This window comes from Helianthus annuus, chromosome 9 (genome assembly GCF_002127325.2).
Source record: "Helianthus annuus cultivar XRQ/B chromosome 9, HanXRQr2.0-SUNRISE, whole genome shotgun sequence".
NCBI lineage: Eukaryota > Viridiplantae > Streptophyta > Magnoliopsida > Asterales > Asteraceae > Helianthus > Helianthus annuus.
Window position 1 is genome coordinate 167530044 of NC_035441.2, and position 19457 is coordinate 167549500.

Consider the following 19457-nt stretch of genomic DNA (forward strand, 5'->3'; position numbering starts at 1 on the left):
TACTAACCACTAACCCAACCACCCACCTTTAGCCAAAGCCTAACCCTTCACCCCAAAAGTCCTCTTGATATTTACAAAGGTGTATAGTTAAAAAGGAGGAGGATTGACTGCTTGGCAAGCTTATGGTAGGAGTAAGTTCCATGCCGCTCTCGAGTGATTCACTAAAAATACATCTTCGGCCGAGTGTTGAGTGATCCCTCGTAAGGTATGTGAACTTGTATATATATGGAATTTTAAAAAGGCATGTTATTCCCTAATAAGTAATTTATCTTATGTAATGTTTTTAATAAATCATGATGAGTAGGATTGTAAATAAATAAAAATAAAACTTAATAAAGAATCTTGGAAATCCCGACACTCTATGACAAGCCCAAAAATCTTCTCTTCTACCCTTCCATTTGGGAGTGTAAAAGCCACATTATAAAGAGTTTTGCTTGAGGACAAGTAAAGATTCAAGTGTGGGGATATTTGATGTGCACAAAATGCAACATATAAATTACATCAAATGAGGCATAAAACTAACCCTTTTTTTAGTACTAATGTTGGAAAAAGTGTGTTTTTGTCTTCCTTTTGTATTTTCAGGAATAAATGAGTTCAAATGAACAAAAGAAGCAAAAAGGCAGCTAAATCTAACATAAATACAATAAAAGGAACAAACGTGGCATGCCCGACCTCCCAGACAACATCTTCCCAAGCAAAACAAGAGAACAGAAGGCTGAACACGCCCCGTGCTCAATGAGCACGGGGGCGCGCCCAAGTGTCAGCAGAAAAGACAAAGTTGTAAAAGCTTCTATCGCCCACCACGGGGTCGTGATCAGCGGACACAGGGCCGTGGTCAACTCTAAGATTCGCAGAATCTAGGGAAATCTTGATAGTACAGATACGCTTCTGCACACGGGGCCGTGCTCAACGGACACGGGGGCGTGGTCAACTAATGCAGACAAACTGCAATTAATGAAGAAAGAGAATGAGGATGGACACGGGGTCGTGCCCAATGGACACGGGGCCATGCCCGAGCTGCTGTTCAGGCTATAAATATGGGTGCTTGGCTCATTTGCAAACCATCCCTTGGCACACCACCTCTCTCACACTTCACCCACCGCCCACCACCATCACAACACCATCATCCACCACCATCATCCATCATCCATCATAGAGTGTGTGAGTCGTCTCGGGATCCAAGATTGATCGTAAGAGTTCTTGACAATCAAAAGCCATGTTTGCCTAAGTCTCTTACATCACTAGGTGAAGACAAGTGTTTAGTGTAATACTTTTTATTTTTAATCTTTTCGCACTTTTTATTTGGTTATGTATTAATGACTTTAATAACTAGTTTCTTATGTTGAAGGTGATTCTTCCTTATCGTTTGTCCGTAGTGTCTTGGCATTATTTTACTGTCTATATAAAATAAAAGATTTTCACCATTCATATCTCCACGGTCTATATGGAGATATGTTGGCTACCTGGTCGGGGGTTAAGGGAACGGTTTGGTAAGAGTCTTGCCATTGTTCAGTGTATAGATCCTGCAAAGGACCTGGGTCAAATTTAGTAGGATCTCCTTAAATACCCACCGGTATTGGATGGCGGGGGTTCAAACTCTTTGATCCCCTCATAAGTAAGCTACTATTAAAACTTTAACCCGGCTACTTAGGACTATATCTCTGCTGACTTAGACTACTTAGCCGAGGGTAACGTCACCTTCAAAAGAGAGGCCTACCATATTATGCATTAATAACTTAATTAATTATCTTTCAATAATCCGACCCTTTAGGATTGTATCCTTGCTGACTCAAACTACTGGGTTGAGGGTAACGTCACCTTCAAAAGAGGGGCCTACTATAATAACTAAGATAATCTCTTAAAAAGTGCAAAAAGTGCGGAAATAATCAGAGGTTACACTATACACGAGTCGGATCCAAGTGATTCATCTTGTTTATCTGTTTTTATTTTTATTTTACTTTTCAGCATTATTAGTCAGTTTTATTTTTCTAGTTTAAAACATTTTTCTAACTTTTTGATTTGATTAGACGTTGAGGATAAACCGGTACTAAAAGCTCTTGTGTCATAGGACGGCCTCAGTATCTTACCAACACTATACTACGTCCACGATGGGTGCACTTGCCCATATGTGTGTTTAGTGTTAGTAAATATCGTGTTTTATAAATTTAAAACTTGGCTAAAAAGTGTAAACGGCTTAAAATATATATAAAAACCTATAACACTACACACGCATCAGGGCATAACTGTGCATACCAACCCAACAGCAAGAAGTCAACAAGTCAACTCAGTTTGGTCAACAAAGTCCACGATGTGCGAAGGCATAGTCGTGAACCTCTTAGGCACGACCATCGAAGATAAAGACAAAGATCAGAAGCTTCAAGATCCGACAAAGCTAACACCATCTAAAGCCCGTGTCTGGACACCTACCCATGCACGGCCGTGAAACACCCTAGGCACGACCATGCCTAAAACAGAATAATACAACATGGTACCAAAAGATACAAGAGATAGAGGTTCTGTCGGGGCAAAGGACGAGGCGAGGTGATGCCTACCTATGCACGGTAGTGCATAATTTCATTAAACCAACCTATAAATAGTAGCTTTTACAGCCCATTTTCACCATCCCATTCCACACTATCCTCACCTACTTTTCACACATATACTATCTGATCTAGAGAGGTCACTTGTAGTTTAGGATCACTACACCAAATCACTTATAATAGCTTAGTTTGATAGAGAGAGAACTTGTAATCAACAACCTTCAAGAAGTTATTGATTCTTATACTTGATCCATCATGATGTTTTCAATGATCATTGTTTGTGGACATATTTGTATGACCGTTCTTGGCTAAACTTCTTGTATTGCGTGGGTTGTAGATGAAGCTTGGTTTTAATTAATTGTTTAATCTTTGGCAAAGTGGTGTGTTCTGTTTTTGACAATTCTTTCTACCCTTATTTATTGTTAATGGGATTTTTTTCTTTAGTTTTGGTCCTTGATCTTATAAGTATTCTTAGTAAACTTAGTGGTGTGAAGCCTATTAGTACACTCATGGTGTGTGACAACCCATAATATACTAGTATGGGGTCCCATTTTAGTAGTGGTTAACCCATTTGTGTTTACACATCTTGTGATTAACCCTCACTTATCAAGAATTTCATTGAAGCATGTATGATCTACATACCAGGCTTCAATGATAAGCTAAAACTTGTTGAGCGACTTGTCTAGTCTATATGTTAGGCTTTGGTGCAGACCAAGAGTTGGTAAACTCATGTTAAAATGTATACGTCTTTATATTTTTTTGTTATTATAGTTTTCACCCGTTAAATAAAAATCAATCACCACAGTTTAGAACAAGTCACATTAGCAACGTTACTACCAAGTATCTATGCCTTTGTAGGACCCAAAAAAGGACCACGATTATAAAGGTCGCAAGGTACAATGTTGTAGAAGAAGAGTAGTTGAGTGTCTTTAAACTAGACCTAGGTTGATGGATTTATAAACAAGCTTTAGGTAACCTTAACCGAGGTCTTTCCATTTTAACTTTAAAAATATAATTTGTAATCTTAATAAAAACCCACCGGTAACATTAGCTAGGAGCCGAGTCTTTTCAATTAAGTTCACTACACCACTTGCTAATAACTTAACTATAATTCATCCCAAGTGGATTCGAAAACCCGAAACAATGCTCATTGTGATCTTGATATTATCCACTTGTTTCTATTACTTGCATTTATTTTATGGTTCTATATTTAATCTACTAACAAACCAAGCAAAAGATAAGTAACTAATTGGTTGGTAATTTAAAAGTTGAGTAGTAAAAGTCGTATCCTTTGGGTTCGATACTTGGTTTCTACATAAACTCTACTACAGACGATAGATACACTTGCCTATTGTGTGTGTTTAGTCGAAGTAATAATCATTTCTTATAAATTTAAAACAAGATAACCGTGTTCCAAAGCTACTAAAACTAACACACCTAAAACACGTAAATTAACAAACGTCATATATTCCACAATATAGCGTAAAATGTTCCACAATTTTACACGTAATTAGCATGCAACATTTAATATGATGTGACCATATAAAGTTAAAAGATTTCCAAGAAGTGTTGCGCTAAGATCATATTGCCACTGCAAAAAAGACCATAACTGCATTGGTACTTTTCTATTGAACTGCATATGCTTTTGTAATTACTGTTCATCTCTTGAAGTTCATATTTCTTTCACTCTCCTTTATAATTTCTCCTTTCATATCTTCTTAAAAAGGTTACCCATAAAACTCATGATGGGGGATGCTTTTTTAATCACAAGGCATGATGTGGATATATTGTGTTGTCATCAATCGCACATATCATGTTATTCTCTTTCATTCTTATTGAAGAATGTTGACAAAGTTCAAATAACACGTAAAGGACAACACGTGTATGAGTGATGTTCAATGCATATCACTGATGTTGCATTTTCTAGCATATACTTGTTCTTTTCCATGCCGAAGAGGTGGATACAGGCACCAACAGTCATAACAAATAATGATTGAGAAGTGGAACACGTGTATGAACATTTTTTTGTCGTTTTGTTTTTTAAATTTCAAAGATGTTAGCATAAAACCATGAACAGGTTCATAAAAGTGAATGACATAGTTTAGATCGAAGTGGTTGGTATGGAAATGTCCAGTCTTGGCATTCCTATGTTGTTACATCCCTTCTTATTCCTAAAGGTTGACAATGGAGTTCAAGTGGTGTAATGGTTGTTATAGTTTAAGTGTTTTATAAGTATTAAGCTGAAATGAGATTCGTACACAACGCCACATGATTGGTTGCCATGTAGTACATGTAATTTGTTGTAACATACTGTCATGGTTGCCATTTCCAACAACACTCTCTTTCAAATGATCTTTGTTTGATTTTCATGAATACTACCATGATAAAGCTTTTGAAAACGTTCAAAGGATGTTTTCAAGATAAGATCTCGGATACACATTAAGTCATCAAAGTTCTTTCATGATACGCTCACTTATGGCTCAATTCCTTAAACAAACAACTAAAACCCTCCCCAAACCCCTTTAGATTTGTTGTTTCTTCGTATTCAAACATATATGCTATCCCATATATCAACCACTTAAAAGTGTTCATCGTGATATAGTAATAAACCTTCAAAACCGTCATTTGAAGCATAGAATTGTTCTATGTCTAGTTTTCATAACAACAGGACTTCAAAAACTATATTCACAACGAAAAATAGTAATAATAAAATTTATGTCAACTTTTTAAACTTAATGATTGTTATCCATTTGATTGCGGTTTGCAAACAAAAACCACAAGAGTAAAAGGCTTAGGTGTTGTTTGTTTTTGAAGAGGTAAAAGGTCTGCAGTCTGCGGACCATATCTGCAAACATCTGCAGGAGAAGAGGTGGACCAAAGGTCTGCAGTCTGCAAGGAGAAGACTGTTTGCTTTTTTTACTTCTAAAAAAGAGAGAGAACTGCCACTTGCCCCTAATTTGGCTTCTTCCCCCTTCAGAAATTCAAGATCGTCAGGTTACAAATCTCCCCGATTCAAAACCCATAATTCTTTTACTAAACCCACAGACCTGTAAGCATGGTTGCAAAAGTCGCTAGGCGCTTCCTAGTCGGTCAATCGGGGAGTTGAGAGTACTCGGTCTAGGCGGAGAGTACTCGGGGAGTACTCGGACATGTTAAATCATAAAGAAATTACTTTTTAGAGATGAAATATATGTCAAATAACATAAATTTACTAATATTTATAACAAAATACATGAAAATGATATTCATTCTTTAATATGATAGGCATAGAAATTTTGTTTTATTATTATTTAAGTCAAACTAGGCCCGAGTTGACCTACTAGGTCCAATTCTGGCTGATGTTGACCGCGTTTGACCGACTCCGAGTAATTAGGCGGACTCAAAGAAAGTCGCCTCGGCAGCCTACCTTGTAGCGACTACTCGGGGAGTACTCGGCCTTGGAAACCTTGTTTTACAACCATGCCTGTAAGATTGGCCGAAAAAAAGGGCACTGTCACCGGATTTCTTGTGTTTATGCTCAGGCATGTGAAGCTCCGGCGAGTGAGATATTGGTTATATGGAGTAGAGTTGTCAATCTCTTGCCACTTGATTCTGATTAGAGTATGTGCTGATGATTTTCCTCACATGATATGTTTAATTAAATAACTTTCCTTTGTGAAAATTGAGATGATGATGATGGTGTTGTTGCTGCAAATATGGACTTTGCAGATCTGATCCGTTTCAAATGTGTAGCTCTGATGCGTTTCAAATATTGAAGGAGGTGGAGGTGGTGGCGGAGTGGAGGTGAGCGGCGGAGGAGGTGGCAGAGGAGGTGGAGGTGGTGGCAGAGGAGGTGGTGTGGCTGGAGGGAGAAGAGGTTTGAAGACTTGGGTTGATGTCTGCGTGGGGAAGAGGTGAGGAAGATGTTTTTAGTGAGGAGCTCTTCAAGAAAACAAACAAGCTGCAGGACCCAAAGGTCTGCGCGCGTCTGCGCAACGCAGACATAAGTGCTCAGAAGAGCTTTTGCCCAAAAAACAAACACCACCTCAGAGTTATACCATATTAAGTTTGTGTAGATTTAACTGAGACTCCTTAAAGTTGTTATTTGGATCTGCTAGATCATAACATGACTTAAACAAGAGTTCATCATTGGTTAACCCCTTGTTTTTTTTACTTTAGGTTCCTAGAATCCTTAGGTTAATTTTTTTAGGATTCTAAAAAGACTAAATTTCATACATGGGGTGTGTAGTGAAAGGTTTCAGATTCATTATATGATTTTATTAGGGGTAGTAATTTGGATCCAAAGGTATGTGAGGTGTGTGGATTATGTAAAAGTTGTAGTAATATAAACCTTGTGAGTGTTGGATGTGAATAGCCATAAAATTGGGTGAATAGTAACATTTATACTTTGAACGTATGCATGAGAACAATTGTAGTGATTTAACCATTTTATATCATTCCATATGCATAACTTGATGAAGTTGGTGAATGTGATGAACATTGGAATTTTGACTTCACAAAAGGCACTGTGTTAGGCTTTGCGGTTCACCATATAAATATGGTGTCCTTACAATAACTAGTTCTACAATCAACAAGTAGTTATCGTCTCTCCTACGATAGTCAAACGTTAAAGTGATAATGCTAGTACCATAGATCTACAACGGTTCTACTAGACATATATGATGGTTTTGTAACATCATTTTCATATAAGATGTTAACAAAATAGCAGGATTTTATAAGACAAATATGACCTGATTTCACTTTTGGACCAAAATGGTAATAAAACTGAAACCACATGGACCTAGATGCAAAAGGTTTGAGTTTTGGACTAAAGTGGCAAAAGTGACCAAACCTCAGGGACCAAAATGGCAGTTTACTCTTTTTTTTTTTTTTTGGTATTTTCAGGTTTAAAACCCATATGCCTACTTAACATTAATTATATATATATATGGATCCCATTAAGTCTAACCACTTTTGAAATCCATCTTCACCGTTGGATTATGCTGAGATTAAATCTCAGCCACTTAAACTCCAAAATAACTGCTATGATTGCAGTTCATGGCAGTTTCCTTACCTGGTAGTTACCTCCACCATTTTCTAGCCCATGTCTCCAAAACTCAACCTCCTACAAACCTGGGTAGTGCTCTAAAGTCAGTTGAGGAGGTATTATTATATAATGTACCTTAGAAGCAATAGTTCATATCTTCAAATCTAATGTTATTCAAGGGTTCGGCTTTTGGAAGGGGAAAAATAGGAGAATCAAATACACTCTGTTTGGGAAGGAACAAATCCGATGTATCTTCAGGTATCGCTTGGGAATATGCATCAATTTAGCCAAGCAGGTTCACTCTTTCTTACCTTTTGAAGTTCAATTTTGTGTACTCTTTAGGATTAAGCCTTTATTTCATGTTCAGTTTTGTATCAATTTACGATCTCGGACGCCGATTAGGCAACGTAACTAAATGTCCGTCTATCTCACACACAAACTATATAAACATAATTCCCTCAAATGTATTACTCTATTATTCACTAAACAAATGCCCAATTTCACCCTTATCATTGCCATTTATATCAGCTTTCTAAATTGCAAAAAAAAAAAAACACTTCTTCCAATCCACCCTGTTTGGTTCCTTATCGTGTTTGTCCGTGATATTGGTTATTTGGCAAGCTAAAATACAGTTTTATGTCAAAAAATTTGCTTGTAGAACAGAGCAAACACTATGGCAGATAGCAATGACATTGAGGACCAGATGGATCAGAGGTTGGCAACTATGAGGAGATGGATGAATGATGATGATGTTGAAGAGTAGTTAAGAGGAAAAAGCTGATGATGATCGTGGTAAAGAAAAGCATGTTGGGCTGCTTACTTTGCCACCACATGGTTCTGAGATTTTCATTGGGGGGCTTTCTAAGGATGTGGTTGAGGAAGATTTGAGTGAAGTTTGTGAACCTTTTGGGGATGTTGTTTAGGTCAGCTCTAACGGTAATTATTTAATGAGAAGATTGTGTTTTATTGTTATTTTTTAAATATATATTTTTCTGTGTGATTGTTCAGGTAAGTTTGGTGAGATATATGGAGACCAATGAAGGTAAGGGTTTTGCATTTGTGGCATTTAGAAGTAAAGATGATGTTCAAAAGGCCATTGAAGAACTACATAACAAAGATTTTAAGGTATAAAGCTATAAATTTTTGCTTATTTGTTAGGCATTTTCTGGATTTGGTACTCAGTTTTATGATGTTCTTTGCATGGTACGGGCTTCAGGTGTTCACTGTGTTCACTCTTTGAATACATATACAGACAATTCATAGGTAATGTGCCAAAGACTTGGACTGATGATGAGTTCAGAAAAGTAATTGAGGAAATAGGCCTAGGTTCAGAAGTGTCATTGAGAGCTTCTATAAAGGTGGAATCGGTGGTGTTGGTTATGGAATGCCATATATTTTTGCTTATATTATGATCAATTTACATGGGAAACTTGGTTTCCGTGTGCTGCCCGGGTTGCTCTTGTGTCATGGGGATTTTAGATATGGGGAGCAGTTTATTATATATATATATATATATATATATATATATATATATATATATATATATATTGGTCTACAAAATTATGCAACCTGTACAGTGTCTTGGATCTTTACAGATGTATAATGATTCATGTTTCTAAAATATTTTAGTGTATTTGGTTTTTATTTGTTGTAGGTGTGGATCATACATAGCCAATCAAGGGAAAAAGAGGCTTTGTAAGAAAAAATGTTGTTGCTTGAGGCCTTACATAATTATGCATTTTCATCCGCATACAGTCCCCCTATTACACGATCCCTAGCCCAGTAAGTACATAGACCCTTTCTTTGCTTTTGAGTTTTGACTACACTTGAAGCAAGTGTAAGTTTATTTATAATGTAGCTTTAAAGTTACATGAACTTTTTATAATTCACACATCCTACTTTTCTAAATTTTGGTTCTTTTAATACTAAGGATCTTAGCAACAACATTTACAATGAACTTCCATACAGGCTGCCTTTAAATCTAACACACTTGTAAGTTTCACTCTAGATAAATTTACTAGGTGTGTCAATCGTGTAGGGTTAGCGGGTTGTGGCTTGGCGAGTTGCAGGTTGACGGGTTGATGGGTAGATTGTGGAACACGAACTATATCTTTATTCATGTCAAAATCCGGATACACATAATCTGGGTCAAATCGAACACAACCCATTTTTACCAATTTGCTAAATAATTATTTGGAATTTGAGAATCATACATAAATCCTAAGATTTGGATTCCGATTGATATAGACCAATACTGTCTCTTCCTTGCATAACTTTATATAGTATGATAGTCGGGTCAGATAATGCGTAAAAACAAGTCATGTTTCATTATGCTATTACCCATTGTAGATAACATAACCCAATTTATTTCTCTAATCTTCGTAACCTATTAGTGGTCATTGTCACATTTCTTGTAGGTCGTTTTATGTTGGTGCTGCTGGTGGAAGAGTATCATAGTAATGCGGACGAGAAGTTTGCAGAGGTAGTATGCATTATATCATTTTGTGCTTCATGTTTGTTTATACTACTAAACAGGAGCAATTGTAATTTGATTTTCATTTATAGTTTTTTAATTGGGTATTTGTTAAATTAGCCCTTTTTGTTCCACGCAACTGGTTTGAAGTTTTTTCTTCTGCTTGAGCTTATAACAAGCACAAGCCTAAGTTTTTTGTTATTTTGATTTGCTCTGGAGCTGTAATTTAGTAAGTTTAACCATTTGGCCCCTTCCCTACGCAACATCTGATCCTCTAAGACAATTGCGCCATCACGGCACTGCTTGTATCAGTCAATATATGGTCACGTAAAGACTAGCTTAATGCCATCCAATTGATTGAAATTACCTCAAACCTTGCTTTTTCGGATTTTTAGGCATATTATACGTGTAAATATTACATTTTGATGAAACATTCCATACATTTAGGATCTTTTTAAACAAATAATGTTTTATTATGTAAATAAAAAAATAATTATATCATTACGATTAGGGATGACCTCGGTATCGTCCGGTATCGAACCGGTACCGGTACCGAAAGAACCGGTACCGAAAATCCTCAAAAGTGGGTACCGGTACCGAATATACCCGGTTCGGTACGGTTCGGTACCGGTATTTGAGGGTAAAAACCGGTAAATACCGGTACCGAACCGGTATCGTCCGGTATCGAACCGGTACCGGTACCGGTACCGAAAGAACCAGTACCGAAAATCCTCAAAAGTGGGTACTGGTACCGAATATACCCGGTTCGGTACGGTTCGGTACCGGTATTTGAGGGTAAAAACCGGTAAATACCGGTACCGAACTGGTACCGTACCGGTACCGAACCAGTACCGAAAATGCTAAAAATCGGTACCGAATCGGTACCGAAAAAGTACCCGGTTCGGTAAATTCGGTACCGGTACCGGTTCGGTAAATTCGGTACCGGTACCGGTTCGGTACCGGGAACGATTTGCTCATCCCTAATTACGACGCTAAAAACCCGTCCACCGGACGGGTATTAAACTAGTTTATTCATGTGAGTATGATGTAGGTGAAGAGGCATCACAAAACCCACGAAATTAATGTCTCGGGATTGTAAAGACCTTGTTTTAGCACAACAAAGTATATAAGCTACAGGGTGTGGGATGGAGCCTCTAGAGGCTTTATCAGGACACGTCAGCATCACGTAAGATCCACGTCAGCCAGGAGGTTTTATCACGCCCTCCCTTAATTTGCAAGGTGTGGGATAAAGCCCCATATTAAACAAAATTAAAAAAAAATTTGATTGGATGAAATCAAGTGGGCCCCACCTGAACAAATGGTTCTTCCTCGTTAACATGCTGGCGCCCCACCTATAGCGCCCCACCTTGAAATCAATGGTGTGGGGTGGCGCCACCACCCAGACGCCATAGAGGCTGAGATGGCAAGGGTGACGCCCCCATACCCTCCGGCCTAACATATATTTACCATGGGCCTTTTGAATTATATCTTGTGTAGCAACACTACATACTCATGTGCATACTATGTATTCATAAGAACCTATCCTTGGTATAATTTATATAAACTTATGTAACTGAAGAAGTTCACATGTTCAACTTTCTTGTTTTAATGGTTTAAACAATGCTTATAAAATGTATTTAGTATAAATTTTATATGAAATCAAAGAAAAAACATGATTTGAAAATTTAGGGATGTTATGGAACCTTAGACTCACTCGTACTCACTTGAGCCATTGGTTAAATTTGTATACACGTTAAGCCAAGGTGAACTTATTTATTGTCCACACGAGTAATTTTAATAGCAAGTGGGCTACTAAAATCATTGTGACTTCTTTTTGTCCCATCACATAGGCTATATGAGTGAACAAAAGCGGAGCGATTATTTTACAATTCGTTCCATTGCGTATGAGTGAGCATTAGCGGAAACTTCTTCGCCAATAGGTTCTTTCTACTGATTTAATACGGGATGAGTTTTAGCTCAAGTTTCAGTTAGGCGATACCTGTCATATTACCCAAACCCATGTATCTGCATCAAAGCCGAATATATAAATATATTATATAGTCTTTAAAAAAAATAATAGACAACATATTAAGGTTGTTAAAACTTAAAATTTGTAAAATTATAGAATTGTTGGAAATGTAGTTTAACATCATTAGTCTTAAGTCGTTTTTATATGGATTTAAGATATGATTTCTAGTAACGGACATTACAACGAGTGATTTTTACCATGCATAACAATAAATGAGTATACCCGCAAACCAGGGGCGGAACCAGAGGGGAGTCAAGAGGGTCCGTTGACCCTGCGGTCACCGGAACTTTTTGAATTTTTATTTATAAATTTTGAGTTTTTGAAGAACAAACTTAGAGATGGACCCTCAAATTTGAACCAGTATAGAATATAAGCTTATGATGACGCCCTAACTAAATCGTTCTGGTTCCGCCACTGCCGCAACCCCGATGGGTAATGTGTAATAAATACTCGACGAGCACGGAACTGAGTTATATAACCGAGGATAAGACAGATTACCTATAACCGGCTCATTACTCATCCTGCTCACATATGTAAATCTTTTATATTCTAAAACTATAAAACTATATATGGATTCTAGAACTATATACAAATAAAAATGTTTAAAGACTAATATTTGATCTCTTTCATTCCTAAAATTGTCTTACACACACTTGAATTAAATTGGAAAATTTACCACAAAAGTAAGGAAGTAGAAAGCAAGGAAGAACAATGACCCATAACTATGTATTGCCGTCCACTTTAATAAAGTCAACAACGGTCCACGCGGAACATGTGGGGGTAACAAACAGGGGATCAAGATCAACTGATTGAAAGATTTGGACCCCACTGATTTGGACATATCTTGCGTCTATATCCATTTTGTCACTTCACCTGTGGAGTGGGTGGTGTACGGTGCACAGTTTTGCGTCGTACGTTGAATTTACATACCTACAACTTAATGATTGTCGGTGAATATAAACCCAACCCTGATGTTTCAGATATTGACCAAATGGACCCTTACGTTTAACTTACTCACAACTGATCCTTAAAGTTGTAAGCTCTTAGGCCATCTGAATCTGTTATGCTCGTCACCTCAACGCATCATCAACTCCTCCACCACTCAATTTATGTAATGACCTCATCACTCACCAGTCACCATTAAAGATGCAAATGAGCCTAGCTCGGCTCAAGAAAAGTTTAAGATGAGCCGAGCTTAAACGAGCTCGAGCCCGATCTTCGCTTATCGAGCTCGAGACGGCTTGCAAGTGCTTACTGTGTTTATATATAATATATTAAATATATTTTTAAATAGTAATAATTACTATTTACAATATCATAAAAAATAACTAAAATATATATAAAACATTGATTACAACTAGTATAAATTAATTATTAATAAATAATAGAAAGTCAAGCTTAGGCTTGAAAAACTACCAATGAGGTGAGCTCGAGTTGACTTGGCTCAGCTCTTTTACACCTCTTCTTTTAATTTTTAATACAAACAAAAAAATAAACACCAATAAAAACAGGGGCGGAGCACTGAAGAGGGGGGGGGGGGGCGCCCGACCCCCCAAACTTTTTGCTCAGTAGTATTATGTACGTTTCGTATAGAATTTTTTAGGTATATACGTTTTCGACCCCCCGGTTTTATAAAAAATAAAAATTTTAGGTACACACTTTTAGGTCCGGTGACTTCCGACCCCCCGGTGAAAATTTTCAAGCTTCGTCACTGAATAAAAAGACGCTGTGAGGCATATATTGAATGTGTTAAGTTGAGTGATGAGCGGGGTGACCACCATCTCCACACTATAAACTTGCGGTATGAGAGGGCCAACACCGTGTTCCTCGCAATCCCGTGTAGCCACAACATATCACACGCACCCATCTGAGAGTATAACGCATGGCTTTGTAATGGTTGAAAGAAGAAACATTTATTTAAGGGAAGAATAAGTATAACGAAATAGCAGACAATTAAACACAAGGGAGATTATTAGCTTTTTTGTTGAAGTTGGAGGGTGGTGTTGTTTTGGTAGCATTACAGCGGAGCAAAGTGGTTGTCGGGGATTGCCAGGCTAGCTGAAGATTTTTAAGGATCCTTCGTTACTAAAAAGTCATAGATAATATGGTTTCCAAACAAACACTGGTAACAGTTAGCTAATTAATTAGACCAGTGACAATGACTTCTAAACAAACATGCATCGTTGAGTTCAATTTTTAAAGATTAATTATTCGAAAATTTGGTTTGTCTCTCTTCTAGATGAAGTGAATACTTTATTTTGGTTATTTTTAACATTTATAGTTCAAAAAAAAAAAAAAAGAACTAAAGGGTGATTCTTATTTTTTAAAATTTAAATTAAAATTTATAGTTCAAAAAAGAAAAAAAAAAGAACTAAAGGGTGATTCTTATTTTTTAAATTTAAAGGTAGTAGGTAATTTTCAGTGACTAACTGTAAACTATAAAATATAAAAATGAACGGTTAGAATCTTTCAACAAATATATTAATATACAAAATGGCAAGAAAAAAAACGGAAAATTTTCCCCTTTCTCTCTATCATGAGCTTTCTCTATCCGGTGCTTCACTCTCAAGTATCGTGGTTAAGTATAATAAGGACCATTAATAACGGCGGAATGGTATAAACGCTATACAACACCCAGGGCCGTTCCAACCTTTTTCGAAGCCCAATGCAAAATACAAATTTGGGGTTTTTTTTCCTTCTTTGATTATTATAAACGATACTTTTTTATCCCTGTTTAGAACCAATAAAAAATCTAACACAACTATAATACATGTGCTTTGCTTGTATAAGAAATCAAACAAATCTAAAACATTAATTTGCATTAATATTAATAGTTAGCATATTAATTTTTTTTTAAGTAGAGGCCCTGTTTTTTTGAAGGTCCTATATCCAAGCCTAGATTACTTGTACTATAGGTCCGGCCCTACGACACGAAAACACATGAATGTTAAAAATCAACTGAATTTTATGTCTATAAAGAGATATATAACCCAACCCTTTAGACATGTGAGCATTTCACTTTTTTATGGGTTTTCTCAGACCTTTATCCTTATACCAAATATTAGTGTTATAAAGCATTATGTACTCTCCTTTCTCCTCTTTCCGTATCCGTCTCATCTCATGTACGTGTCCGTCCTTAAACATGTGATTCAAACACCCTTAGGGTGAAGGGGGTGCTCACCTAATAGGTGAGTCCCCTCTCTTACGCCAAACCAATCCCCGTGTGCCACGTCAACTCCTCTCTTAAACTCCCCTAACACCCCAATTTGATGGCGCCACTCCCCTCTTAGGTGAATTGGTTTTTTTTTTTTTTTAAAAAAAAAAAAAAAAGGAAAGCTGTGATTGGTTGATTTGATAGGGACCACCTTCTCTTTCCTCTCCTCTCATCGGTGCCTCTCCCACGAATTTCCTCCCCTCTCATCGGTCCCCGAGTGATTGGCGCCACCCACCGATCGGCACATTCGGTCCCCGAAAGGGGTCACCGAACTGTGCCCCGCACACCCTTAAGTAATTATAGTGTTATAAAGCATTATGTACTCTCCTTTCTCCTCTTTCCGTCATGTTTATTAATTAGGCATGTCCATGTGGGGATTATATAAATGCGTAGCTATTTTTAATAAATGTTAGGTGAGCAGAAAACCAAAATAACTGAATCGTAATCGAAATAACCGATAAAATCGAACCGAAACAAAAACCCATAGTTCGGTTTTCGGATTTTAAAAAACCGAAAATTTCGGTTCGGTTTTCGGATCACCATTTTCAATAACCCAATAAACCCAAACCGAGAAGTTACAATCCATATATTTTTATGCTTAAGTGTTTAACCCAATACTAGTAGAAATTATTAATTTTATTCTTGAATGTTAAGTGTTTATAATAAAAACATTACATGTTTATTTATAATTGAAATGATCTATTTATTACCTGCAAGAAATAACAAAATTTAATATAAAAATTAAATGATCCTTAAATTATTAAAAAAGAAAATGTCTTAATAAAAGCTTTAAAGAAATTTAAAAATCGATTAGAAGGTTAAGTATATGTTAGCAATATTAATTAAAGAGGTTAGCTATAATAATTTAAATTTTAAACATATAAGAAAAATTCTTATATTTTAAATTATATTTTTTATTTTTTGAATCTTAAGTGATTTAGTTCCGAAAAATCGAACCGATATAAAAACCGAAAAAATCGAACGGTTTTAGAAAACCAAAAACTGACATTTCAGTTTCGATTTTAATTTTACCGAAAAACCGAATCGAATCGTGCACACTCCTAATAAATAGAATACTTTAGATTTTATATTTTGTTTTAAATTTATAACTTTTAAGAATATTTTATGAAATTATGCTGATTATCTGACATTGTAATAGTAACATGTAGGGGTGTGCATTGGTCGGTTCGGGTCGAGTCGGTTTTGCCCAAAAACCATAACCATAAACATAACCGTGATGTCGGTTATTGGATAACAATAACCATAACCGATCGGTTATGGTGGTTATTGTTATTCGGTTTTGATGGTTATAGCGGGTCAGTTATTGGTGGTTAACCGTGTATTTAGCTTAGCTAAAAATAGCTTAATTTTTTTAACATGGAATAAATTGTTATTGCAAATTTTTATATATTAGTATATTACATAGTATTAAAAAATACATACAATCTATAATATTAATACCAATTATATAATACTCTAATTTGCAACATTTTGTTGCAATAGAGGTTGTACACCATGCTTTGTTAGTGTTTTATGCATGCAATAGTTGTACCAAGGTTGCATTGTTGTTTGTACCATGGTTGTTGTGTCATCTTCTTATCATGGAGCAACAGAGAGACACAGTAGAGAGAATCAGGAGAGAAAAAACTAAATAGAGTCGCCGCTTCTCTGACGATTGGCCGAGCTCCGGAGAGCAAGGAATCTCATGGTGGTGCTGATGTTCGCAGACGTGACGGCTAGGGTTCCGGTGACCCTAGATGGTGCGGTGGCGTACACAATATGGCAAGAGGCTGTAGGCGCCGGCTGTTGATTACCTTATCCAGTTTTCAGGTTTTCAACACATTTTGAATGAGCATGAAACTTGTAATATTTTGTGTATACAGATGAACACTTGTTCTAAGAAGAAGAAGAAAAGAAAAGAGGGGGCGTCTATAGTAAAAGGCAACCTTGGACTATTGCGGACGATGAACTTCTTACTAGGGGTTTTTTACATGTATCAAACAACAGCGTTGTCGGGAACGGCCCGAAGAGCTTGGATTTTTGGAAGAGGGTGTTGAAATACTACACGGAGGGAGATGGTTCTGGGGCTGAGAGAATGGCTGACAACTTGAGGTCACATTGGCATATAATGAAAGTTAACGTGACTTCATTCAACATCATTATGATACGGTTGAGAGCAGAAAAGGAAAGTGATTTGTCTGATGATGAGTTAAAGACAAGCTCATAAGGTGTATCATGAAGAACATAAAGCACATTTTATACGTGAACATGTGTGGAATTTAGTCAAAGACGATCCCAGCGGTTACATCTTCTATTGTTCTTAATTTGTAGGATTCATTTCACTTATTCCGTCTGAGTCTTTTCTGGTTTCTTCGGTAATCTCTGTTTGTGTCTTCATTTAACCGTCAAGATACACCCTGGTTGTGGTTGTTAATGTCTTTACATTGAACAATTGTTTTTGGCCACACATCACAATGTATGTCCGCTCGCATCGACTACATCGACTACATGTCAATTTGGTTCGCCGCCGCGGCGCAACGCGCGCGGGCCAGTTTTCTAGTTATTATCGAATATTCAAATAAAGTGATATGATACATTCCATAAATTCAAATAAACATTCAACTAAAACCATAAAATGATATGAAAAACCCAAAAATACTAAAAAATTTCAGTCACAAACATAAAATATTAAAAAATATGGGGAAAAGTCCTAAATCCTACAAAAATTTATTATATGTCGGTTTGGTTCGGTTATGGTGGGTATGGAAAAAATGATAACCATAACCGACCCGCTACTTTTGATTTTCAAAAAAACCATTAATCAACCCACTGGTTTTTTATTTGATTCAGTTTTTTTAGTTTGATTTTATCAGTTAATTCGGTTATGATTCGGTTAATTCGGTTTTTTGCACACCCCTTGTCACTTCTATTTACTTTGGATGTTACAACAGCCGATAAAGAGAGGATATATATTAAATGATTTATTACATTTCATGATTGTTAGAATGAAAAAGAGAAAAATATTTATGTATTTCTATTTTATCCTTTTCTTGTTGTTTTTATTCGAATTGTAATTTTAAATGTTCAAAATGAGAAAAAAATATTATTATATTTTTAAACTTTTTTAATAAACACTTATGCATCAACTTTTCATGTTATATAAAAGTATGCGTGTATATATGTGTTAATCTATTCCATATGTACGTTAATACATAACTTAAGAAGTGTCACAAATGATTAACTAAAAAAATCAGAACATATAAAAAGACGGAAACGATCTTATGTAAAGTGTATATAAATTTTAATTAGTTTTTGGAAGTTAAATAATTTGTTAATTTAACTATTTGTTTTACGAATTAAATTTGGTATATTTTTTATGAGTTAGAATAGAAAAACATCTCATCGACAATTGTTATAAAATGTTCTAGTTTTATTTTACTTTTTTGTTGTTTTTATTCGAATCATAATTTTAAATGTTCAAAATATTATTATATTTTTATACTTTTATAATAAACACTTTTATGCAACAACTTTTCATGTTATATAAAAATGTGTGTAATGTGTATTAATATATTGCGCCTGTACGTTAGTACATAACTTAACAAGTGTCACAAAGTATATTAACTATAAAAAGAATCAAAACATAGAAAAAGACTGAAACGATCTCAAGTAAAGTGTATATAAATTTTAATTATATTTTGGAAGTTAAATAATTTGTTAATTAAACTATTTGTTTTACGAATTAAAATTTGGTATAATTCTTTTTTTTTTTTTTTTTTTGTGAGTTAGAATAAAAAACATCTCATCGGCAATTATTATAAAATAAGGTTACATTCGCGACACGTCTCATTCCTAATTTCTTACGTACAAACATTACAATTATTGGTGAAGAAAAAGAGATTCTGCAAAATGTACCAATTATATCAACCTGGCAGTTTACAGTTTTCACATTACAACTGTGTAAGAACTAATAATTCAAATTATAATTTATTACAGGCACGTGACCTTTAGCTTTTAAACCTTCAAAAGTTTTGTCTCGCTCGATGCAAGATTCATTCCTTCAACTTTGATTACATTAAAAGTTGGACGGTGTGGGGTGATACAAAGTGGTATTAAGGGGCTCGGGAGAAGCGGGATGGTCACCGATAAGGAGAAAAGTTTATGAAGAGAAGAGA

General features: G+C 35.9%; 1 long non-coding RNA gene across 9 annotated transcripts; it reads left to right on the forward strand.

The window, feature by feature from the left end:
• Positions 1-7530: 7530 nt before the first annotated feature.
• LOC110879469 lies at positions 7531-10472 on the forward strand. Of its 9 annotated transcripts, XR_004867772.1 has the most exons (7): positions 7535-7861; positions 8225-8489; positions 8575-8691; positions 8783-8924; positions 9221-9348; positions 9497-9558; positions 9984-10464. It is a non-coding gene; the product is annotated as an uncharacterized LOC110879469 (long non-coding RNA). The 9 variants fall into 9 exon arrangements; XR_004867768.1 differs by having other exon boundaries at positions 7533-7861; positions 9221-9558; XR_004867771.1 differs by lacking the exon at positions 9984-10464 and having other exon boundaries at positions 7537-7861; positions 9497-9977.
• Positions 10473-19457: the final 8985 nt, after the last annotated feature.